The sequence below is a fragment of the Petromyzon marinus genome, chromosome 51 (genome assembly GCF_048934315.1).
Source record: "Petromyzon marinus isolate PM22_M1 ecotype Great Lakes invasive population chromosome 51, UKy_Petmar_22M1.pri1.0, whole genome shotgun sequence".
Taxonomy (NCBI): domain Eukaryota; kingdom Metazoa; phylum Chordata; class Hyperoartia; order Petromyzontiformes; family Petromyzontidae; genus Petromyzon; species Petromyzon marinus.
Genome location: NC_133717.1, coordinates 8,626,924 through 8,651,969, shown reverse-complemented (window position 1 = coordinate 8,651,969; position 25,046 = coordinate 8,626,924). Strand labels below are relative to the sequence as shown.

The 25,046-nt window shown below is 50.3% G+C and overlaps 1 protein-coding gene across 1 annotated transcript in view; it reads right to left on the bottom strand.

The window, feature by feature from the left end:
- LOC116953435 (terminal nucleotidyltransferase 5C-like) overlaps positions 1 to 24,433 on the bottom strand; it is a 52,265-nt gene extending 27,832 nt beyond the window's left edge. The window contains exon 1 of the mRNA XM_032973649.2: positions 23,488 to 24,433. The gene's annotated coding sequence lies outside the window, so the exon portion shown is untranslated. The remainder of the gene's footprint in view (positions 1 to 23,487) is intronic.
- Positions 24,434 to 25,046: the final 613 nt, after the last annotated feature.

Here is a 25,046-nt window from a genome sequence, read left to right as displayed (position 1 = left end):
GTTGTGTATATCGTGTGTTGTGTATATCGTGTGTTGTGTATGTCGTGTGTTGTGTATATCGTGTGTTGTGTATATCGTGTGTTGTGTATGTCGTGTGTAGTGTATATCGTGTGTTGTGTATATCGTGTGTTGTGTATATCGTGTGTTGTGCACATCTGTGTGTTGTGTATATCTGTGTGTTGTGTATATCGTGTGTTGTGTATATCGTGTGTAGTGTATATCGTGTGTAGTGTATATCGTGTGTTGTGTATATCGTGTGTTGTGTATATCGCGTGTTGTGTATATCGTGTGTTGTGTATGTCGTGTGTTGTGTATATCGTGTGTTGTGTATGTCGTGTGTTGTGTATGTCGTGTGTTGTGTATATCGTGTGTAGTGTATGTCGTGTGTTGTGTATATCGTGTGTTGTGTATGTCGTGTGTTGTGTATATTGTGTGTTGTGTATATCGTGTGTTGTGCACATCTGTGTGTTGTGTATATTGTGTGTTGTGTGTATCATGTGTTGTGTATATTGTGTGTTGTGTGTATCATGTGTTGTGTATATTGTGTGTTGTGTATATTGTGTGTTGTGTATATTGTGTGTTGTGTATATCATGTGTTGTGTATATTGTGTGTTGTGTATATCGTGTTGTGTATATTGTGTGTTGTGTATATCGTGTTGTGTATATTGTGTGTTGTGTATATCGTGTGTTGTGTATATTGTGTGTTGTGTATATCGTGTTGTGTATATTGTGTGTTGTGTATATTGTGTGTAGTGTATGTCGTGTGTTGTGTATATCATGTTGTGTATATCGTGTGTTGTGTATATCATGTTGTGTATATAGTGTGTTGTGTATATCGTGTTGTGTATATTGTGTTGTGTATATTGTGTGTTGTGTATATTGTGTGTTGTGTATATTGTGTGTTGTGTATATCATGTTGTGTATATTGTGTGTTGTGTATATTGTGTGTTGTGTGTATTGTGTGTTGTGTATATTGTGTGTTGTGTATATCATGTAGTGTATATTGTGTGTTGTGTATATTGTGTTGTGTATATTGTGTGTTGTGTATATCATGTAGTGTATATTGTGTGTTGTGTATATTGTGTGTTGTGTATATTGTGTGTTGTGTATATTGTGTGTTGTGTATATTGTGTGTTGTGTATATCATGTAGTGTATATTGTGTGTTGTGTATATTGTGTGTTGTGTATATTGTGTGTTGTGTATATTGTGTGTTGTGTATATTGTGTGTTGTGTATATTGTGTGTTGTGTATATTGTGTGTTGTGTATATCATGTAGTGTATATTGTGTGTTGTGTATATTGTGTGTTGTGTATATTGTGTGTTGTGTATATTGTGTGTTGTGTATATTGTGTGTTGTGTATATCATGTGTTGTGTATATTGTGTGTTGTGTATATCGTGTTGTGTATATTGTGTGTTGTGTATATCGTGTTGTGTATATTGTGTGTTGTGTATATCGTGTGTTGTGTATATTGTGTGTTGTGTATATCGTGTTGTGTATATTGTGTGTTGTGTATATTGTGTGTAGTGTATGTCGTGTGTTGTGTATATCATGTTGTGTATATCGTGTGTTGTGTATATCATGTTGTGTATATAGTGTGTTGTGTATATCGTGTTGTGTATATTGTGTTGTGTATATTGTGTGTTGTGTATATTGTGTGTTGTGTATATTGTGTGTTGTGTATATCATGTTGTGTATATTGTGTGTTGTGTATATTGTGTGTTGTGTGTATTGTGTGTTGTGTATATTGTGTGTTGTGTATATCATGTAGTGTATATTGTGTGTTGTGTATATTGTGTTGTGTATATTGTGTGTTGTGTATATTGTGTGTTGTGTATATTGTGTTGTGTATATTGTGTGTTGTGTATATTGTGTGTTGTGTATATTGTGTGTTGTGTATATTGTGTGTTGTGTATATCATGTAGTGTATATTGTGTGTTGTGTATATTGTGTGTTGTGTATATTGTGTGTTGTGTATATTGTGTGTTGTGTATATTGTGTGTTGTGTATATTGTGTGTTGTGTATATTGTGTGTTGTGTATATCATGTAGTGTATATTGTGTGTTGTGTATATTGTGTGTTGTGTATATTGTGTGTTGTGTATATTGTGTGTTGTGTATATTGTGTGTTGTGTATATTGTGTGTTGTGTATATCATGTTGTGTATATCGTGTTGTGTATATTGTGTGTTGTGTATATCGTGTTGTGTATATTGTGTGTTGTGTATATCGTGTTGTGTATATTGTGTGTTGTGTATATCGTGTTGTGTATATTGTGTGTTGTGTATATCGTGTTGTGTATATTGTGTGTTGTATTCTGATATGCTGGAAGTGGGTGCAGAAGCCATGAAGCACGATTCACATACACTAAAACTCAGCGCATGATAAAGCACCATTGCCCGAAACGTCGCCCATTATTTATTTACTGGCGTTCATTTTCGGAAAGTGTTACTACCCTCCCCTCCCTCTCTATCCCTCTCTCTGCCAGTATTTACACCAAAGCACGTCTGTAATTGCGCAATTATTCTTCATTGTGCAATTGACGTTGCGCAGAGCCCTAGCCTGGAGCGTCACAAAAAGTCAGACGACCCCCCCCCCTCCTCCTCGATTATGACGTCACATGCTCTGCCCCCCCCCCAGCCCCCCCCCAAAAAATATATAAAACAGGATTCAAATCGCTTTAAACTATTGTCATTGTAGTGCGTATTTAATGTGCCGCTGCACTCTGATGTTGTAGGAGAAAACATTTATTAAAAAGTCTATTTAATTAAGTAGAACGTGTTGTCTATGTTTATTTATTAAAGTTGCGCGTTTTGATGTGACGTCACATTTCTCAAACCCCCACCCCCCCTCCCCTCGTCACACATCGTCGCAAATATCTGACCCCAACCCCTACCCCCTAGGTGCGTGGCGTCATTTATGGACGGCCCCTTAGCGGAGTACGCTTAGAGACAGGCAGAGTGATGGTGGGGGGGGAGTTTGCCAGTGGCTGAGTTGGTTCAGGTTCAGGTCTCGTACCTGCTTTAAAGATAGAGAACTCGCGGGTCGGTTCGGCTTTTTGCGTCGTACTCGTTAACGATTGGCTACGTACGGTGCGAAAGAAGTTCGGCATACAGTTTCCCGAGGACGCACTTAGCTAGTGCTCGTGGTAGTTGACTACGAGGGCGCTGTCGTCTCCTTGTCTCATTCGCCTCTCCATCACATTGACATTTGTTGGTTGTGGTGGTTGTGGTGGTGGTGGTCGCTGTTAGTATGCTGCTCCTCTCGACTCTGCATGCGAGGATTTTTGCTCTCTGATTCGCCAGCGAGACGGAGCGACAATGAACCACAACGCTTCAAATCCTGTGCCGTGCATTGCGAGCCACTAGTCTCACTCGGCGGGGGATGTCAACAGTTGGCTGTACTGAGGATGGACTCACCCCATAGGAATGTGGAATTTCCACAACTGGCTCCGGCGTGCCTGTTGCCGGGGAGATGAGCACCAATACCTCGATTTGCTCGTTTGAGCCCGGAAATCGCCTTGACTTTTTGTTTCATTATAATCGACACACTGCGCGTATGCGACGGACTTTGGATATCTCAGAAGCTCAGCAGTTTTCCAGCCTGGCTCGTGCCAGGATTGGCGTCCAGCAATGCAGACGAGCTCGCCCCGTTGTTGTGGGCTGCTGTGGGCGATACGTTGTCATCAGAGTGCGGTGCGGCCGGATCAATAGTTGTACCAAACCTGTATGTCCATAAATCAATCCCACCCCCCCACCCCCGCCGCCTGCCTGCCCCCGACTTTCATCAACCCGCTCCGAACCAGCGTGGTGAAGTATGGTCAATTGAGGCCACCACAACTCGCACGGTGTGAAGGAGGCCCTCTCGTCCATGGCGATTGTTTTTTTCGTGGAATTCACTCAACAGCCAACGAGAACAACTTAAAAAAATTGCTCTTTCTTTTACTTCTCGTCGTTGAATCGCGGCACAGGCAGAATCATCCTCACACGATTCTGCTCGCATGAAAATGCGTAGATTATTCGACGGGGTGAGCAAGTCCCGTAAGCAATGAAATCAGCTCGTGGGCAGGCACGTGGAGAGGGAGAGAGAGGTGTGAGTGGACAGCGGTTTTGGGGGAAGGCCTTCACCCAGCAGTGGATTGATCATAGCTGACGACGAAGATGATGATGAATTAATAATGACAAAAAAAATATCTACATCGTAAGAATGTTTTAATTTGTCAGTCTACCGGTCAAAGAAATCACTCGAGACAATTTCTTACAGAGCTTGAGCCGGGGCTCACTGCGACCGCAAGGAAACCACGTGGCCTATGGCATTAATGATGACGTGCGTACAACCGTTGACATTTGATCTCGGTTCAAACAGCCAAAAAAGCCACAATCAAAAATGTTCACCTTGCTCATCTTATGGGGGTGGAGGAGGGGTACAGGGGGAAGGGGGGGGGTGCAGGTTATGGAAATTTCCACACTTTTACCCATCCCTCTTGGTGTTTCTGTTGAGTTGACAGTTGCAAACAGTTGTGTAAAATTAAAGGAATTCCGCGTTAGCACGTGGGAGCCGGATGCCCCGGGGAGTTTTGCGAGGGAGAATTCATCCGCGCGAGTGTGCCGGGAATTCTCCAGCACTTAAACTGTGGAGGCCGGTCGGACGAGGTGATGGTGCGAGACGACGGATGTCTCTGTAGAGGATTGATGTGAAATTACACAATCCGTAATTTTCAACTTGCGTAGCTCATACGACGGCGGGGTAATCACAGGCCGTGGTGGACCGGTGGAGCAGTGTTTAGCGCACGGCCCTTCGAATCCAGCAAACGTGGGTTCGATTCCCGGCCACGGCTAACATTGGTGGTGAGTGACGTCAGAAGCTCCCCTAGGTCGAATCAGCCTGAACTGAGTATCCACGACTGCATGTAACATCAGCGGCGGCGAGTAACGGGAGATTCTTCCAAACCACGGGCGATCTGCCGATCATGACGAATTCACGTTCAACTTCGTTCGCACCGTACGTAGCCAACCGTGCAAATTGGAGCTGCGCGGGAAGGACAATGCACTATAAAACAAAAAGCTGTTCGAAGCAAATACGTTTTCAATCTAGATGTTTCGATGATGTTGATGACGATGATGATGACGACTCATCATCAGGTGTCGACTTCTGCTTTCAATACCAGGCTCAGAGCACGAACTGCGTCCCCCCCCCTCCCCCACCAGCGAAGAGCGGTCGAGCGGGCGATGTCTCCTCGCTCATCCGCCCCAGAGTCACCTGCCCGAGGCGCAGTGCACAGCTGCCCATGATGACGATGATTTATGCGCGGGGAAGCGGGGGAAGGGGGGGGGCTGTACCCCCACCCTACGCAGGCCGTCATCGATCTCGATACGAATGGGTATCCTGCACGACCGTGTAAACATCGATAAATAGCCAAATCAGCTGAACCTTCCCGGTAAATCACGTGACTCTGGCGTGGCCAACCGCACTCTGAATCCCTCCCCTCTAGCCCCACCAACAGACGCAGCTCCATGCAGCAGCTGCAGCGTCGAGGCCCTGATGTAGTCTCTTACTCTTCTTTGGGTCTTTCGGTAAAGTCACGTAGATAGGTTCAAATTAATAAAGGTAAAAATAAATATCCTCACCTCTCCTGACCCTACGCTCCCGTCTCTACATTCCTTTTTTTCCCAAGCCTCGTCGTCCTCTCATTCCCCATTCTGTCTCCTCTTATCTCTTCCCTTCCCCGTTTCCCTTCTCCGTTCCCATTCATCGCGAGTGGACTGCACACTGACCAACCCCACGGATGTACGCGGCAAGGGTTAAACACACGCGAACTCGTGCACCACTTTCAAAGCCAAATGCCTTCTCTTGTCACCTGAAGACGATTGCTTGTGTTGCGATCGAAACGTCGTGATTTTTTTATTTTTCTATGTACGCGGCTTCACCGAAAGACCCAAAGAACATCTTAATGTACCACTTTTTTCACGTAAAAACAAAAAAAACGTTTGTAAGGGCTTCAGTTTTAAAGCTTTCGTGACTGCAAGGATTCAAACCGATAGGTTTGTTCCTTTCACCTGAAGAAGGCCACTTGTGTTGTGACCGAAACGTCGTGAGAATTTTATTGTTTTATTTTATTCTCATTCTACGTGGTGACTTTACCGAAAGAACCAAAGAAGAAGGGCCTCAGTGTTGTCAGCCTGGCCTTCTTACATCCGCAGCATTGGAACAGTCCGGCGCTGGGGAAGACTAAGGGTGGCCGATCAGCCGAGCGTGGCCACACTGCACCACACGGTCCTGCTCTTCGCCCCTCGTCTCGAAGGACGTGGGCCTCCGTGATGGGTGCTCGCCGATCATGGCCAAAGGTTGTGAATTTTGTAAGCGCGCACGTGCGCGTGGAGTGCGAAGGAGCTTTGTGCTGTCACACAAAGCCACAATAGGCGAGCGGGCACGCCCGGTGATTATGCATTGTATTTTGCTGACACCCACCAACCGACTCAGCTATTATTATCATCACCACCACCACCGCTGCTGACGATGCTGCTGCCTGCGCATTGCTTTATGAACGCGACAACGTTACGCGTCCACGCGAATTAACTGCACCACGGCAGAAGGTCAACTCGGCAAAGCAAGAATTATAACTTATTAAGTATGTTTTTTTTTCATAATACGTGACGTTTCGGACAATGACCGTGGTTGCTTTTATTCTTTTTTTCTCGTTGATATATTTCTGTTTGCTTGTTTTTTTAACCCGTGCATAACAGGGATCATAGAGGCCACGGCGCCACGTGTTATTGGGCAATCAGAGAACATCCCCAGAAACATCCATTGTACTCTACTTCTATGCTCCCACGTAAATCCTTCAATACGTCGCCGGAATTGGAGCTCATCGGCGCTAACGCGCCCGCTAATTAGCTCCGCCCGCTGGTGAATTTAGAGCAGCCAAGCCCTATTACCCTAAACGCGTGAGTCAGTGCCACGCACACACCCGGGGCATGCCGAGCAATTAACAATTACGCGCTGGCATTGGAATGTGTTTAATTGCGTGGCCTGTATGCGGCGTAGTCTGCGGTGGAGCGGTGGCGCAGTGGTTTGGCGGTTAGTGCGCGAGGTGGGCCGCTCACCTGAGTTGGATTCCCGATCAAACAATTGGGGATCATAAGACATCTGGACCACCCTGTGCAGTGGGGTATAGCGTGGGACCGAATCCCACCTTGAACTTAGGGTGCCACGGTGGCTAGGAGATGTTAACTCCCTCGCCTGGTATGCAGGAGGTCGTGGGTTCGATCCCGACCCTGATGCCTGCTGCTGCTGCTGTATATTTGGAGTTTTCATGTTCGCACCGTAGCCGCCTGGATTTTTCTCCGGGTCCTCCGATATTTCCCTTCCACATTTAGAATCAACATGCTGCTACTTTCCACACGATGACGATAAGCCACTTCGTTTCGCTGTCATTCGTGGCCAGGTCGCTTCTGCAAAAAAGAGCTATGCAGCAGCTCAGTTGGGCCCTTACCTGATTAAAAAAAAGCATATACTGTATAGTTGTTCCGAGACGTCTAACCGACGTTGAAGCAAGCCACAACGAAATTCATATGTAGGGACAGTACGGGGTGATGCACGGACAGTACGACTCCCCGTGGCCACGATTACTAATTAACGTCGTACCGGGGAACAGACGGGACCCTAGTGGTCGCTAATGATGATTGATGAGACAAGCGTTGACGGGGTCGCCTGAGGACCCAACAACGGTCGTGGATTATAATAAGGGCAGAGACAGACAGGGCCAGGTGCGGTGAGAGAGGGTTCGGGACAAGGCCGTAGCCATGGAGTCAACATTAGGGGGGACCAAATCTTCCAGGGGGTCTGGGGGTTCCCCCCCCCCCTCCAGAAAAAAATATCTCAATTTGAAAACTCATTTCCTGCCATTTCCTGCCTAAAATATTAAAAAAATTCACCAACACATAAGATGGACTTTTTATTTATTTTTTACAATAATGTCTAATAGTGTTATTGTATTACATTGCTCTGTTTTTTCCTTTTTACCTTTTCTTGTTTCATTGTATGTAATGGCAGAGATGAGGGATAAATAAAGTACAACCATAACCACAATCATATAAACATAAATCTATTTTATAGCAATATATTGAGGGGGGGGGGCATTTTGAGCATCTTTGAATATTGGGGGAGGGGGATAAAAGCAGACACGAACCGGGGCTCTGGGCTGCTGTTGTGGGGGAATTGCGGATGGTCTTCATCATCCTGCAGTGGGTACATTGTAGTCTTGGAAGGCTGGTGATACGTTGTCTCAGAATAGAGCTATCTAAGTTACCCAAGTGTATATAGTTACTCGCGGTTACTCGTTAATTTATCAGAGAGTCGGCGGACTTTATTCATAATAAATATACATGGAACTGAACAAGACGGTATCTCTGAGAGCTACATTACACATATACACATCTTTCGCACCCATAGAAAAGATGCCGTACCACGCCCTTGCCCAGTTTCCAGAACACTGCTCCCTGGACAGAAGCTCCCTTCACTCTGCTATCCGCATATAGAACTCTGCTATCCGCATATAGAACTCTGCTATCCGCATATGGAACTCTGCCTCCCCGATGAAGACATTGTCGGCGAGATCACCGATTCTGGTCTTCAGGTCTTCACGATGCCGAACACACACAGACAACACACGTGACATCTCTTAACGTCACCACACTCCTTTTAAGGACTGAGTCTTTGAGTTGCAGTAAACCAATTTAGTAAGCCGACGAAACTTACTCACGTCTGAAATATGGCTATTGTTCACAAATGCACCCAATTTTTAAAAAAATCTTATCACCTGAGAGCTGCCTGCAGTTGAAGGCCCTTTCCGCCAGCAGTCACGAGGGCAAAGTCATTTTGTTCCAAGTCAATTGCCGTGCATGCGAATGGCAGTGCGCTGTGAGTTGAGGCTGGCGTGAGATTTGTTACAATTAACCTTTTGTTGTCGCGAGAAATCCCGACACCCAGACATCGCATTCGCCCATTATGAGCACAGTACACAAGCGCCGATGTTGTTAAATCGTGCTTCGGAGTTGCCACTTTGGGTCGTGGACGGGTACCGATGGGCTAATTAAGTCCAATTCAGGCTCATTTGCACATTAGGTGTATTGCTTTGCTAAAGTAACCCTCAACCATCACGCCCGTGGTAAACATGTACAGCAATGTACACGTGTGCGCGTGTCTCAATGGGCGGCTAAAACGCAGCGAGTTGGCACAGTTGGGAGCACAGTTGGTGCTTCAGACAGTCATCTCCATCAGTCGACCCCATGACACCTCGTGGGTCTGTCCCGTGACCTCCTGCCAGCGGGCCTTCTTCCGACACTTCACGTGGCCTCAAAAGTGCACCTAGCCTGGCACAAGCGCCGCGGCGAGGTCACCGCCACTAAGTGTACAGCGGTTGTTGTTATAAAAAAACACACAAATACAAAGACCCCCATATAGCCTGACCGTACTGTAGGGGCAAGTGCTGTTAGCGAACACCTACGAAGGCCAACACTGCACATGAAGGGGTGAGTGGCCAGCACCACGGCCGGCCGCCATTGTCTCCCGAGTGGCGATGTTTACTCATTTGAGGCCGAGTCGACCTTGGGGACGCCCAGCGCCGGCGCAGATAATCGTCACCGATGTTGGTGGAATCGAACTCGGGTGGCCGTTGTTCGAAGCGCAGCTCGCTAACCACCGCGCCACCGCTCCCCTGCGTGTGTGCGCGCGCGCGCGTGCACAAACATGGATAATGCGTGGATGGGCGACCACCGCTGCACGCACAACAGGTTGCACACACATGTTGCACACACATGTGGCACACACAGGTTGCACACACATGTGGCACACACATGTGGCACACACAGGTTGCTATAGGTGACTGCTGCGTGGCCACGTGGTGGACAGCAGAGGGCACTGAAGGCAGCAGAAGAGAGGCAGCAAACTCCACCGTTCTGAACTCCCCCCGAACCACCTTCACCAATCACATTAAACTCGCACTGACCAGCGTGGTGAAGTATGTTCAAATAACCCCCCCTGACGACTCTAATAGGAGTGGAGGTGGGGGAGGGGGGCACCCATCCAGCAGTGGATTGACAACAATGGCCGCACGTGCTCTTGTACTCTTAGCAGAGTACAGCTCTCGCAAATACTAATCGAAACGCAATCATCAAAATATTGAATTCACGCGCACGTGTGATTTTAATGCCACCTCCTCGGGATAGCCGCTCTCGCGTGGTAAAGGCGCAGCCCCTGCAATTGCTCGCTCACGCCACGCGCTGGCAGAAAGAAGGTCCGCCACTAAACTGACGAGATGGGGAGAGGGCGGGGGGGGAGCGGTGTTAGAGAGCCCCTCCATCTAGGGGGTACATTGGCCTGCTCTTCCACGCTGCCCCGCATGTGTGGGGAGAGCCTGGAGTACCCGGGCTTTAACCCACGACCTGTGACCACCTGCCTATGCACTTAAAAAATGTGACTGCGTTCTCCCCATTGTATACTCGCTGGGGAGGGGGGGGGGGCTTTGGGTGAGAGGATTTACTACGATATTCACCCAAGAATGTCTGTGTGTAACGCGCGTGACGTCACTCCACATGCCCCCCCCTCACCCCGTCATTAATATTAATGAGCGGGTGGATTTTTTACACTCGCGCAGAAGGAACGAGCGGAAATAAAATAATAATTCGATTTAAGTTTGACGTTTATTGAAAGTACATCTAATAAATAATTATACGCAGTGACAAAGTGGATTTGGTGTCTTTATTTATTTCTTCAGCACTTGAGACGAAAGCTAAGTCTATTTTATGCTTCTTACATTATGGTAAAATAGACATCTATCGGTGATTTTGCAGATATTGTATCGATTACCAATTTATTTCAACCCCAAGCGACCGAAAGCAGCAGAAGATCACGACGTTTCGATCGCTACACCAGCAATCGTCATAATAAAAAAAACACTGCTTGCAGTGGTTGTCCCACCTGATGGCCATTGCTATGCGTTGCGATCGAAACGTCGTGTGATCTCTTATTTTTCTACCTACGCGCCTTTACCCAAAGCACCAAAGAGCATGAACAAAATCGCATCGTAATAATACGGGTTTTCCCCCTTTTTCTGGCAACAAAACTGAAACCTTTTTTCACGAGGATTCATGTTACTGCATTATTAACCACAATACCTGCAGTCAAAATGCAAACAAAAAACATACTATGATAATATATGCATTGTCCTAGGTGAAAAACGCTATTATTATTATTGCATTTTGGTACTGGCAAATGAGGTCTAACGATGTAAAATCGCATCGCTTTTTCTGCACTGCAGCAACGTGAGATCGACCCGTGCGGGCCGAACCTCTGCGCTGCTATTGCAGTCCCCCAAAGCGACGACGCAGTGGATGCGCCCGTTGCAGTGCCAATGCGAGGAGGTTACATTGGGAAGGAGCGAGTGGGGGGGGCACGTGGATAGGTTGGCTGGGGGTGCTGGAGAGTTGAATGGCACTGGCTGGAAATTACGTAAGAACCCCATTTTTCGTCTGTCACGCAAATAGCTGCACTGTACTGGCAACGCTTGCGCATGCAGATACATTATGTCCACGACACCGTCATCGCTCGGCCGGATAATACCCCCGGGTCGAGATTTCAAAGTACGCAGCAGAAGCATCGAGAGAGAGAGAGACTACGATGCAATGGGCGGAGTAGAGCGCCGAAAAACCCGAGAGAAAACACGTGTACCAGACAACAAAACGACTTCTTCTTCCTTCATATGGCTGATGTAGATGCAGAGCACCGGCTACAATGTCACACTCAGGGTGGTCAAAGCCCAGACAACCGCGTCAGCAGCAGCAGCAGGAGCAGTAAGCGGAGTCGTGTGTCGCTGCGATGTCTCCCTCTTCGTAGTTGTCGTGGATCGGGAGGCATTTGCGTCGTTACGCGTTGCACTGCGGCCTCTTCTGGATGACACACGGTCACGGCACACTGCTACTGGACAGTTTTACATCTTCCAAGGTATCACGCATCTACTGCTGCCGTGGTTTTGTGCAGCGGATGCGGTTTAGGGTGGATCACGAGCTTCGTGGAAGATCAAAACCCAAGGGGATCTTCTGCGCTGAGTCTTTCGCAATTGCACTGGGCGCTGTGACAGGTACATGGGCTCGGGAAGGACGCGGTCGCTTGGGAGGAAATTCGACTCCATGGACAGGGAGCCGATGGCACGGACGGTGGAGGGCGGTGGAACGGGGGTTCCTGATCAGATTGTGCACAACTGTGATGTCAATTATGGTGGCATCATCGCATCCAGCAGTGGATTGCCAACGGGCAGAGTTGTGTATTGTTATGAATATTATTTTTGTGTAATGTTTGCATTCGAATTATATCAGTGCTGTCGTGGCCATGCAACCCAAACTATGGGCCATATATTGAGCGCATAGAGACCCATAGAAATTCACGGAGACACGGAGTTTCGTAGACGCCCATAGAAATACAGAGACATAGGGATAGATGGAGACCCACAGACGCACAGAGACCCATAGGGATTATAGAGATGCATTAAAGATAAGCCATCGTGCTATTGTGGCCATTCAATCCAAATTATGGACCACATAGTCCGCCCACTGTAGTCTGCGTTGCATCAACGGCGGAGGAACAGCAAAGCCACACGAACTCTCTCAATCTGTGTCTCTCTGATGAAGCCCTCTCGTCGTGGCACGGGATCAGAATTAGTTCCGAAAGGCGTGGGCAGTACTCACCTAAATTAAAGACGGGCACATCTGACAGTAAAAGTACACGAGGTATTAGTTACGCCGTTTGCGTTCAATGCATTTATCACCTAAGGCCTACGTTCGGGTAAATATCACTCGCAGAGTGCTCGAACATGACGGACAGCGGAAGCTAAGCAGGCGTTAAGCCTGGCTTAGGTGGACACCGTGCATAACAGGTGTTATGGGCTGCCGCGGGGCGAAGTCGCCAGCAGATATAAGCAGATGACAGCGCAGCACACAGCCCTTGTTGTGCTGTACTCCCATGCTCCCCGCCTTCATAAACCCGCGCTTTTCACCACGCTTGGTGGTGTGGGTTGGCGAATGCGGTAACTTAGGTGGCGTTCGATCCCGACCCTGACGCCTGCTGCTGTGTATTTGGAGTTTGCGTGTCTCTCTCTCCCCGTGGTCGCGTCGATATTTATCCGGGATCCTCCGGGTTTTCACCTCCACGTTTGGAAAGATCACGCGTTCAGAGTAATTTGGCTGCTATACATTTCCACGTGATTACAAGCCGCTTCGTTGAGCTATCATTTGTGGCCAGGTCGCTTCTTAAACAGAGCTATATAGCTCAGTGGGCCTTACCTGGTAAAGTAAAAAAAATATATAGTGTATATTTTAGTGTATGGTCAAACACTACCTCCCCAGCACCGACATGGCGTGGGGAGGCATTAGTTCACCAGTGGATTGACAGAAGGGTCTCTCTCTCTCTCTGCACACGCTCTATAAAATCACCACCTGAATGTGTAGGCAGAGACATGAGTCAAAATGCTTAGCATCTGATCTTTTGAAATGCCCATCATCATCATCTCTCCCTGGGGGGTGAGGGGGGCGGATCGAAAAAATTCCTACCGCTTTATGGGGGAAGTCAAACAGTGTCTGTTCTGCAGATAAACTCACCGCTGGCACTGCATGGGGAGAAAAGAGAGGCGAGTGAGCAGCGATGCCTCGGTGATAATGTGGGCAGGAATTCACTCGACAGAGTATTTTTTTTGCTTTGAAGGTCGGCCAACCACCAACAACAAATTAGCATGACGCAGACAGACCCCGCGGCCTTGGCTAGATTTCCCCCCAATCTTCGGCGGGAATTTATCACGGTGTTTCGGCGAATTATTAATTTAACGTATTCACATGCGGTATTTGAGCAATCTTGGCACGCACGCGATTACTCGGATATGCGTGCGACCGTCGCTCGAGTGACGCAGATAAGTATGCTAAGTGTGATGCACGTGTCTTTTTTATTTGTATCGCTGTTACCATAGATTAATTATTCGGCTGCTATACATGTCCACGAGATAAGCCACTTCGTTGAGCTATCATTCGTGGCCAGGGTCGTCTCTGAAAAAGAGCTACATAGCGCAGTGGGAATTAACTGGTAAAATAAACAATAGTTTATTTTAGTTTTAGTTGATGAAGCCGTGGCTGTTGTATTGACGGTGTTGTTCGATCTCACGGCGTGGCAATTCAAACAATGAGCAACTTCCTTAAAAATTCGCCCGACAGTACTTGCCATTATTTACGGGCGCGTAACCACAATCCCATCGGAATTCCGCGTGCCGTGCGGGTAAAGTGTGGGCACTCCCGCCGCTGACCAGCGTGGAAGAATAGACCAAAAACACCCTCGAGAGTGCCTCTCTTGAGCTCCCTCGCAGTGGAAGCGCCTTCTGCGAGCAGCGGCGTGGAGAAGGATATTGCAGGGCTGCCCCTTTCTCTCTTTTCAGGACTTAGGAAGAAAGCGACAGCGGACAAGTCTCCGGGAACGGAAAGCGGCCGAGAGAACGTCCAACCCCGAGGGAGATGGAACCATGAAATGAAATCGTCGACGACGCTAGCCAGGATCCTTAGCGAATAGTGAGAAAGCGGAGGATTTGGGGGGAGGCCATCATCCGCTACCGATTGCGATGGGCAGGACTAATCATGGACATGCAAAAACATTTTTTTTGTGGGCAGTTGTGAACAGCTGGCCGTCATTGAAATGTGATTAATATACTCGTCCTTGGTGACTTGGCTTTGTTCCAGCGGTCCCAGATAAATGCTGACTGAGCCAGCCTCACAAACGCACGTGGAGTTGCGTGCAAGATAAACACAGACCGATCGGGGGATGGGCAGGGGGGAATTGAATTGGGTTGGCCCGAATGTTCACAGCGCAGGGCGCTAACCACTGCGCCACCGCTCAGTGTCCGTGAAAAACCACAGCCGCCCCGTGACTCTCACACCAAGGTCCACGTGTCATGATTCAGCACGTGGTAATTTTTAATTTGTCCTTCACGTTACTCGACGGTGATCACGATGATGACCTCCTGGTCAATCTGCTGCCGGATGAGAGGCCTCCCTCTACTCGGCGTGGAACACGGGAATTGTTTGACCGTACTTCTCCGCGGGCATTTGCGGTGTTCTGCTCACAGACTGCTGCTACACCTACGGCATGTTGAGCACTCGGGTCTAACCAGACTGACAACACACTGACGTACGCACAGAACCGTCCCGAAGGGTATGGCGAATCGGGTAGACTGCCCCGGGCCCCGCGTTTTGGGGGTGGGGAACAGCGCTTCGACGTCACTGTTTCAGATGTAATCGTTCCGGTTTAGTTTGAAGGCGTTAGGGGGCCCACACGGTGGGGTTCGCCCCGAGCCCAACACCCCCCTGTATGGTCGGACCCACTCACCCGCACACTCAACCATGAACTCACCTACCACTCACCCGCACACTCAACCATGAACTCGCCTACCACTCACCCGCACACTCAACCATGAACTCACCTACCACTCACTCACACACTCAACCATGAACTCGCCTACCACTCACCCGCACACTCAACCATGAACTCGCCTACCACTCACCCGCACACTCAACCATGAACTCGCCTACCACTCACCCGCACACTCAACCATGAACTCACCTACCACTCACCCGCACACTCAACCATGAACTCGCCTACCACTCACCCGCACACTCAACCATGAACTCACCTACCACTCACCCGCACACTCAACCATGAATTCGCCTACCACTCACCCGCACACTCAACCATGAACTCGCCTACCTATCACCCGCACACTCAACCATGAACTCGCCTACCACTCACCCGCACACTCAACCATGAACTCACCTACCACTCACTCACACACTCAACCATGAACTCACCTACCACTCACCCGCACACTCAACCATGAACTCGCCTACCACTCACTCACACACTCAACCATGAACTCACCTACCACTCACCCGCACACTCAACCATGAACTCACCTACCACTCACCCGCACACTCAACCATGAACTCACTTACCACTCACCCGCCCCCTAACTCGCTCAACCATCCACTCAGCACGCTGCAGGTCACCTCACTTCTCTCTCTCTCTCTCTGCGTTTTCCCTCGCACTGCTCCGCTGCGGAATCCCCAGCTCGCATCATCGTCTCATTTGCCAGGTTCTTAAAATAACCTCGCTCAATTCAAGAAACATATCGACTCTTTTCAATTGCACCTTCAATAGTGCTGCTCGTTGCTGGCCGCTTGGCGTTTTGAGTCTGGTGGCCCGGGCGTAGCAATCGTGATTTTACAACAAAACTATCGAAACTGAGAGCTCAAGGGTTGGTGGATCACACGTAGATTTGTGAAACTCTCAACCACAGGTGGGGCTGTACACGAGGTGGCCAAGCGGTGGCAGCACAGCAAGTGGGACCAGTAATAATGTAATATTATTAAAATATAAATATATTTACCAGGCAAGACCCACCGAGCTATATAGCTCTTCTTCAGTAAGCGACCTGGCCACATATGGTATCTGAATGAAGTGGCTCAGCAAGCAGACGTTTATAGGAGCAGCCAAATTCTCTAAACGCGTGTTTCGAAATGTGGAGGGAAAAAAACCCCGAGAAAAATCCACGGGAAAAGAGAGACACGCAAACTTCAAATATACAGCAGCAGCAGGCGTCAGGGTCGGGATCGAATCCACGACCTCCTGCATACCAGGCGAGGTAGTTGACATCTCCTAGCTACTATGATGATGATGAGAGAGAGATAGACACGCAAACTTCAAATATACAGCAGCAGGCATCAGGGTCGGGATCGAATCCACGACCTCCTGCATACCAGGCGAGGTAGTTGACATCTCCTAGCTACTGTGATGATGATGAGAGAGAGCGAGACACGCAAACTTCAAATATACAGCAGCAGGCATCAGGGTCGGGATCGAATCCACGACCTCCTGCATACCAGGCGAGGTAGTTGACATCTCCTGGCTACTGTGATGATGATGATGAGAGAGCGACACGCAGACTTCAAATATACAGCAGGCGTCAGGGTCGGGATCGAATCCACGACCTCCTGCACACCAGGCGAGGTAGTTAACATCTCGGCACCGTGTGTTCGCCATATCTCGTCAGATCTCGGAAGCGAAGTGGAGTTGACCCTGGCTACGACGTCACGAGTTTTGTGGGGAGCGGTGGTGTAGCAGCTGAATCGGTCCTGGGTCTCCCCTAGGTCGACTCGGCCTCAAATAAGTACCAGGTGCGACGTGTAAACATCGCCACAAGGGAGACAAAGGCGGCTAGACGTGGTGCTGGCCACCAGTCGTGCCGTGGCAGCCTTCATAAGTTTTCTCATTAACAGCACTTGCCCCAACAGTCTCTTAAGGCTATACGGGGAATCTTTGACTGATCTAAAGACGTAGGCTTTCCAAGGTTAAAGGAATGTGTATTATTAGTAGGGCAGTTGAAATAATGGTGCAACTTTATTCAATCACATCGCGTCCGTCCACCGTACTTGTCGATCGTGCGTGTGTGGTGGGGTAAAGTGTGGGTGACTCCCACCTCTTCCAGCGTTTATTAAAAGTAGGCCAAAACAAACCCTGAATGGGGTCTCTAGAGCCCCCTGGAGTGGAGTTCATTCCGTCAGCAGTGGCGTAAAGCAAGGAATTGCAGTGCTGCGCCTTTAGCTCTTGCATGCACGCACGTTGAATTTTATTTGCACCGTACGTAGCCAACCGTGCTAATAATGCACTATTGGTTGTCGTAGTCGGTGGCGATTGCTGTTTCGCTGTAAGTACTTGGGCAAAGGGCTCACGAAGAAGTATATTTGTCTCCACGGGCTATTAAAGAGTGATTCACGGCGATGACACCTGGTTCTGAAAAAAAAGGTCGTTTGTCTCGCTCGATCTCCCGTGTGAGATAATCTTGGGCACGTGCTTTGCATTCGCAAATTCTTACTCGGTGGGATATTTATTTAGTTTGTTAACGCATGAGGTTCTCGTTTATTTCTTCTCGGGGTAACGCCAGCTTCTGGGCATCATAGAAAGAAAAGAAAAACTCCTGACGACGTCCTTTCTCTAAATCTGGACGGATTCTGTGCGGTTAATGCTCTAAAGATATTGATATATGAATATATAAGCCATATGCTGTTGCGGAAGCAGAGGCAGCTTTTGGAAGTGCGCCTTTAAGGGCGCGCGCGCGCAAACTGAGCGAGCGTCGCTCGCCGAGTTGCGGTGACCCTCCCGAAATTGGCAGAATTTCGAATATTTGTACTGGAGGAATTCGATGAGCTATAAAATCTCCTTTTCACAGATGTCCAGTAGGCTCTTCGCCTCTCCCCTCCACCCCCCCCCTAGCAAAAAAACCGAATCGTCCAAGTTAAGAAATGCCTATGACAAAGCCCTGCAGTTCTCAAATCGTTGGTCGCCAACCCCGTGGCTTGTGTCGGGTGGGAGGGGCCTCGGTCGGCCGTCACCTTTCGGCGACGAAACGCACACGCGTATATCACAACAGCACGCCAACAGATATGTTGCGATGCTATGAGTGTGGGGGGGGCTGGGGAGTCGATTAGGGGAGGGGGGGAGTGACGCAGGAGCAAAAGTGGTCTAGGGCCACTGGACGAGGCGCTCGAGTTTGAAGGGGGTGCCCGGGGTATTGTGGGGATATCAAAGCCAACACCGAGCAGCAGGCTCTGGGCAGCAGAGCCCAGGGCAGCACAAGTCGCGCCTCCCAGCCGAGCTCCCGACGTTTCGCAACCGACCCGGACACGGGCCGCTACCGTGTGAGTTGGAGATGTTAATTCCCTCGCCTGGTATACAGGTGGTTCGTGGACTCGAACACGACCCCCGACGCCTGCTGTGTATTTGGAGTTTGCGGTATCTCTCTCTCTCCGGGGTCCTCCGCTTTTCCCAACCACATTTAGAATCAACGTCACACGTTCAGAGTCTTTGACTGCTGATATAAATCCCCACGTGATAAGCCGCTCATTTTGGGATATCGTTTGTGACAAGTCAGATCGCTTCTGAGAAAAGAGCTATATAACTCGGTGGGCCTTACCTTGTAAAACAAAATAAAAATTATTCTACGTAGTTTAGCTTAAGTTGTGTGTATGTTGAATTTCTTTCGCGCCGTACGTAGCCACCCGTGCAGCAAGGCCGCTCCGGAGATAATTCACGTCCAATAACAGCGGGGGGCCATTGCTAATACCCCCCCCCCGCCCATCAACGCGTGAACGTGCCTCGAATAAAGTTGTACGGGTGATAACAACACACGCGCACGAAAACAACTTAAACCGCGTGAGCAAATCACCTGCACGGTGTGGCGAACGATGCATCACACTCCCACCACGACCTGTATCACTTCACAAGTTAACCAAGGGGACCCCCACGGCTGTCACTCTGTGAACGGGAGACCAACACCCCCCCCCCCCCGGCCAAAAAAAATACAAAGATCCCCCGTATAGCATTAATAGACGGTAGGGGCAAGTGCTGTGAGCGAGCACCTATAAAGGCCGGCACGGCACACGAGGGGGTGGGTGGCCAACACCACGCCCGGCCGCCTTTGTCTCCCTAGTGGCGATGCTCACACATCGCAGCAAGTATCTCATTTGAGGCTGAGTCGACCTAAGGGAGTCCCAGGACCGGTTCAGATAATCGTCACTTGGTGTTGGCCGTGAGCGGGAATCGAACTCGGGTCGCCAGGTTCGTAGCGCAGCGTAGCGCTAACCACTACACCACCGCCCCCCACAACACCCCCACAGCCCCCCCCTCCCCACACCCTAAGAGCTAAGACTACCCCCCTCCTGGGGGGGGGGGCGGTGGAGTTCTTTCGACCAGAGTCTCTCTCGAGACGCTCTTACGCCGTCTAGATATTGAAGGGCTGCAGGTTTAGCTTTGGTGGTGGTGGTGGGAGGGGGATACCGAGTCTCTGCTCACGAATATCGAAGGTTCCCGTGCACGTGGACAGGAGGAGCTGTGACAAGCACGGACACGCGCAGTCGATTTAAAAAGGGAGCGCTCTCAGCAACAACATCTCTGGAAGAACGCGAGCAGTTTGATTGTCTAGCATAGCCCGACTCTGCTGATGAGACCCGGCACGTTGAAAACCGGGCCCTAGGGGTTCGCTCGAGCAATAATAATAATAATGTTTATAAAAAAAAAAGCCGGAAGGCAAACAGACCGAGAGACTAAATAATAATGTATATTTAACGTGAGGATACAGAGGGCATATTTATTTATTATATTATCTCATGGTGACCGCTCAGTGTAAACACACGCCTGACGGCTGCGCAGTTACTATTGCGCAACACCCGGCCGCCTGAGTTCAATTCCCGGCAACGGCGAACATCAGTGGGTGGGTGAAATCGGCCACGTTCACAGCGGGCCCCCTCCTCAACCAACCGGCACTGACCAGTGTGAAGTATGGTCAAAGAACCCCCCATGAGACCGTGTGTGTGGGGGGGGGGGGGGGGGGTCTTCATCCAGCAGTGGATCGACGAAGGAGGTTTTGCATTTAGAATTTTTTTTTTTACAGAAGCAAACGTCTTATTATTTTTTGTCACTTTATTTTGTGTTACGTAATTGTTATTTTTTTTCTGTCTACGTGACTTTAACGAAAGAACCATGGAATCAGAAGCAAACGTGTCATTGCCATCGGAGAGTTTGCAGTGGAATGCCCCATCGATTCTAAACATCAGTTGCTGTACTCCACTTCTATGCGTCCACATCCACGCCTCCTACGCCGCCTTCACCAACGCGCACTTGACCAGCGCGGTGAAGTATGGTCAAAAATTAACCGCAACGCCCGACAAAAAAGGCGGAGTGTGAATGTACCACACCGACAGTGACTTGACAAGAACGAGCTGCACATAGCAATCGTCACCATCATCATCATCAGTCATGATCAATCCACTGCTGGATTGCAGGCCTCCGGCAAGCCTCGACCATCTCTCACCGTTCTGCTACACGCGTGTGCGTGTTCAATGATTTCCCTCTCGATGACGCCAGTTCTATCGGGAAGGTATTCTTGTTTCTTGGTCAATAACCGCATCAGCGATTTGCACTTCAACCGCTATCGCTTGCCCTGCACAGGTGGCGGCGGCGGCGGTGGTGGTGGTAGGGGCAGTCCAAAGTACAAGTAGATATAGGGGTGTGGGAGCGGTGGGCCAAGTGGTTAGCGCACTTGTGCCCACCAACCCGGCCCACAAACAAAGTTCAATTCCCGGTTGCGGCTATAACGTCAGCAGTAGCGGCGAGTTTATATCAGAGCAGAGCAGGGCACTCACCCTCCCCCCCCCCGCCCCATGCACCTTTGCCAGCATGGTGAAGTATGGTCAACTCTCCCGCCTTCACCGTAAGCGGCAAGGCATGGGGGAGGTCTACATCATCCATCGGTGGATTGAGAATGGCTGGAATTTATATTTCACTTGGTCGTGAATTTGTGAATTCTTTTTTCGTTAACAGCCTGCGTCTTCCCGCGACAATGTCCACTCGCTACACCTCTCATCGTGATGCCGCTAACCAGAGTTCAAGTTATGCCGTTTTAAAAACACCCCAAAAAAGGTAACAATTATTTAAAGTCCCTTGTCGATCCACTGCTGGATGAAGGACTTCATCCCCCTGGCGTTACCGCTCGTGGAGGATGTTTGACCATACTTCACCGCGCTGGTACGTGCGCGTTTGTGCAAGGGCTGGTGTCGGGGTGGGATGCAGAGTGACCCAAGTCCTGGTCCACATATCCCGAGCCGCCGATGCAAATAGCTCGAAGCGGGTATTGGATTTCACTCGGTCGGATCGCGCTGCCTGTGATTCTTAGCGCAGTGCGCTCACCGCTGCCGCAACCGGGCTTCACCAAGTGGCGAACAACTAAAACAATTGATGTATTTATGACCCTGGCATCAAAAGTAATCGATTTTACATCGCTGTGGGAACACGCGCAGCTGGCGCTATCGATTTGCTGCGAGCAACATGCGGACACCTAAGCAGGGGTTGCAACCTGGCTAGCAGCGCTGTTGAATTGACGGACTGCCTGCCAATAATAGGTTATCGCATGCAGACCGTCGCGCCGCGAGGTGGCGATGATACATCTAATGCAGAAACCGTGTTCTTGAATGGAAACTATCTGCGCGGAGACTTTTCGAGTGGGTTGCCACGGTGGCGAGATGTTAACTACCTCGCCTGTTATGCAAGAGGTGGTGGGTTCGATCCCGACCCTGATGTCTGTGTATTTGGAGTTTGCGTGTCTCTCTCTCTCTCTCTGTCTCTCTCCCTGTGGTCGCGTAGATTTTTCTCCGGGTCCTCCGGATTTTTTTCCCCTCCAACATTTGAGAATCAACGTCACGCGTTTAGAACATTTGGCTGCTATAAATTCCCACACGATCAGCCACTTCGTTGAACAATCATTTGTGGCCACGTCGCTTCTGAAAAAGAGCCACTATATAGCTCAGTGGGCCTCATCTGGTAAACACATTTTTTTTATTTTAGTTTATAGAGAGTGTCAGCCGATATATCCGTGTTTCTTGCCACGTGAAGCCAAACCCACATCAACGGAATTGACCAAGCATCCCCAATGCAGCAGGACTCTTTCTGAGTGTCGACACTCCCGTGCGGTTTTCCCTGGGTAAAATAAAGGTGCATTTCTCGCTCGCCTAGCTGTTACTATGCCGATCATCATCACCGCTCTGCTTACAATACTACAACCTGCCCACGTCCTACATTGGAGCCGATCACATTAACGATCACCACCACCACCACCGTCACCGTGAATATATAATCGACTAGATCCTCGATTAAAGTAATCAGTCAGGGTCTAATTGCGACGCAGCCAATGTCCACGTGGGAGGTGGGCGGGGGGGGGGTGGGTAACGGAGCGGTGGCGCAGCGGTTAGCGCACCCGTGTTGTCAAGTCGGATCAGCAGGGGAGCTCGAAATCGCGCGCGCACCGATGCGGCTCGACGCTCGCTCCCTTTGGCAGCCCCCGCGCCGAGCTCACCGGCCTCGAAGCCCCCCGCACGAGACCTCTCCCTCGCCAAAACGAGCAGGGCACAGCGCAGTCGCGGTGGCTAGCGTCCGACGGTGGAGCAAGCGTGCAAGCCCGCGTGGTGTGTGCAGCAGGGACGTGGTGAGTGCAGCAGGGACGTGGTGAGTGCAGCAGGAACGTGGTTAGTGCAGCAGGGACGTGGTGTGTGCAGCAGGGACGTGGTGAGTGCAGCAGGGACGTGGTGAGTGCAGCAGGGACGTGGTGAGTGCAGCAGGGACGTGGTGGTGCAGCAGGGACGTGGTGAGTGCAGCAGGGACGTGGTGGTGCAGCAGGAACGTGGTGAGTGCAACAGGGACGTGGTGGTGCAGCAGGGACGTGGTGGTGCAGCAGGGACGTGGTGAGTGCAGCAGGAACGTGGTGAGTGCAGCAGGGACGTGGTGTGTGCAGCAGGGACGTGGTGTGTGCAGCAGGGACGTGGTGGTGCAGCAGGAACGTGGAAGGTCCCGGTACTCACCGTCACGGGGGGGAGGGGGGGATGGGGGTCCCTCTTTCGCTCCGAAGATCCGACTCGAAGAGTTGTTGGGTTTTTTCGTCTTCGTAGGGGTGGGTTGGACACTCGATTAAAGGGGTTCTTGGTGATTTCAGCAGCACGCTCCTTCTTCCCCCCCCCACTCCCAACACACACACACAAACGGAATCTAAAGTCAAATGTACGAGGATGGTAGGAGAAAGTAAAGGAGCCGCGGCGTCCGGGAAACTTCGCTAACGACTGCAGGGAGGGGGAGGAGGCAACGGCCAAATAGAAATGCGGATTTAAAAAAAAAGAAGAAAATAAATCCACACCAACAGGGGAGAGGACTGCGAATCGGTCTGTCTCGGCTGTGCTGCGACTTGGTGCAAAAAAAAAATAGCAACAGAAAAAAACGCACGAGGTCTACTTTGAACTATCAATGCTTGGGCTGGTATATATCATGAAGACGTTGAGTCTTCCACCAAGGTCTTGAGGCTTCGGGGATAAATGAGCTGCTGCTGCGTACGGAGCACGGGACACCCTTTACCGAGAGCTTCCACGGCAATAATATCCGTGGGTCTCAGACGCCGGAGGAGTGCTGCTGGTGGTGGTGGATGATGACGACGACTTTGCAGGCGTGGTGCTTGCTGCAAGACGACCGAAAGTAGCGGTAACGTTCCAACCCTCGATAACCCCCCCCCCACGCCTTGCAACGTCGCTCGCTCCAGCCACTGCGCGCGCCTCGCTCGCTGTCTCTCTCTCTCTCGCTCGCTGTCTCTCTCTCTCTCGCTCGCTGTCTCTCTCTCTCTCGCTCGCTGTCTCTCTCTCTCTCGCTGTCTCTCTTCTCCGTGCCGCGTGAACTCGACTCGCACACCGACTGACCAGCTCGCCGCCTCGCTCGCAGCTCAAATAGAATCACCGCAGCACGAGCGGTGTTGGGCTGCCCCGATAACGTGGTGCGCGCGTCACGCCGCCCCCCACCCCCCCACCAACTCATCTCCCCACCCACCCCCCACACACACACACACTCATGCACCAACGCCCGCATGCATTGCTGCTGTAACGTAGCCCAACCTCCCATGGCAAGCCCAGCCCAGTTCATACCGGCATTCCCGCTCCCCCCACCAATACGCTCCACCACCACCACCACCCACCCCGCCAACCAGCCCACCCCGCCTGTCCCCCCGTGTGTGCGCAGAGTGAGAGAGCGAGAGTCCAACTCCCCGCTCCCTTCTCTCCAGCCACAACCGCCTTCTATCTCTCTCTCGCTATCCACAACCCCCTCCTCTCCCCAGCCACAACCCGCTCCTCTCCCCAGCCACAACCTCCTCCTCTCTCCAGCCACAACCCCCTCCTCTCCCCAGCCACAACCTCCTCCTGTCTCCAGCCACAACCCCCTTCTCTTCGGGCCACAACCCCCTTCTCTTCGGGCCACAACCCCCTCCTGTCTCTCCCCGGCCACAACCCCCTCCTGTCTCCAGCCACAACCCCCTTCTCTGAAGGCCACAACCCCCTCCTGTCTCCAGCCACAACCCGCTCCTCTCCCCAGCCACAACCTCCTG